This window comes from Echinops telfairi, unplaced genomic scaffold (assembly GCF_000313985.2).
Source record: "Echinops telfairi isolate 266 unplaced genomic scaffold, ASM31398v2 ScPeMD7_21;HRSCAF=78, whole genome shotgun sequence".
NCBI classification, from domain to species: Eukaryota; Metazoa; Chordata; class Mammalia; order Afrosoricida; family Tenrecidae; genus Echinops; species Echinops telfairi.
Window position 1 is genome coordinate 14,382,908 of NW_022103918.1, and position 1,112 is coordinate 14,384,019.

Consider the following 1,112-nt stretch of genomic DNA (forward strand, 5'->3'; position numbering starts at 1 on the left):
CGCCCCTCTGCTCCACCAACACGACGCCCTTCTTCAGGGACTCTCGGAAACGTGTCCAAAGTGTCTGCGATGGCGTCACCATCTTTGCATCCAAGGAGCATCCTGGCTGTACTTCCAACGCCGAGGTCTTCGTGTTTCTCTTTGAGTGTACGTCAGTTCTTCGTGTACGGTGCGCAGCATGTCATCCACAGCCCCTCTGATCTTTGGTCACTAGTGGTGACTGCATCAGATCTACTCCTGAGACTGTCTTTGAATTCAGGTGGAGTGTATTCATGGTGGGGCTTGGGCTCTCTTGCTCTTATTTTAAGTTTCTTACACTTCAACTTGAATTGACATATGAACAGTAGATGGTGGGCTCTGCAGGGCCCCTGGCCTTGTCCTGACTGATGATATTAAGCTTTTTCTTTGTCTCCCCCACCCCCCACACAAATGTAGTTGATCTCATTTCTGTGACTTCTATGTGGTGAAGCGCACCTGTAGAGTTGCTATTTATGTTGTTGAAAAAGTGGTGTTTGTGAATGAGTGAGTGTTCTCGTGAAATGCACAATGTGAATTCAGGTGCCATTTCTATTACCAAGGCTATAATTTTAGCTACAGAGTCTTCTTTCAACTTAAGCATTCCCATCGCCAGCAACTATCAATGCATGTTGATTTGATTTTTGATCAATTTCAGACTGCAGAAGTTGTTAAAAATCTTTGATTTTTGTCTTCTTTGGCAGGAGTGGTTATGTGTAAATTTGAGTCAGAGTCATATTAACAGGACTTCTGTGTAGCTGTGAGTATGATCCTACAACTCTCAGCATGCTGACAGGGTAGATGTTGGAATGTTCATTGTGCTGATGACTGGGACGCCATTCTTCTTTAATTGGGGCTTACTGCCTGGCATGGTGGACCGTGTGATCCTCTGATTCAGAATGGCCTGGTCGGTCTCTTTCACCTCATTAATGCCTATGATATCGATCTTCATGTGTTTCTTTTCATTTTTGAGGATTATAATTTTTCTAGGTTCATACTTTGTATATTTCATGACCCAATTATTCATGGATATTTGCAGCAGTTTCTTCTCATTTTGAATCATACCAAATAAGCAAATAAAGGTCCTAAGAGCTTTA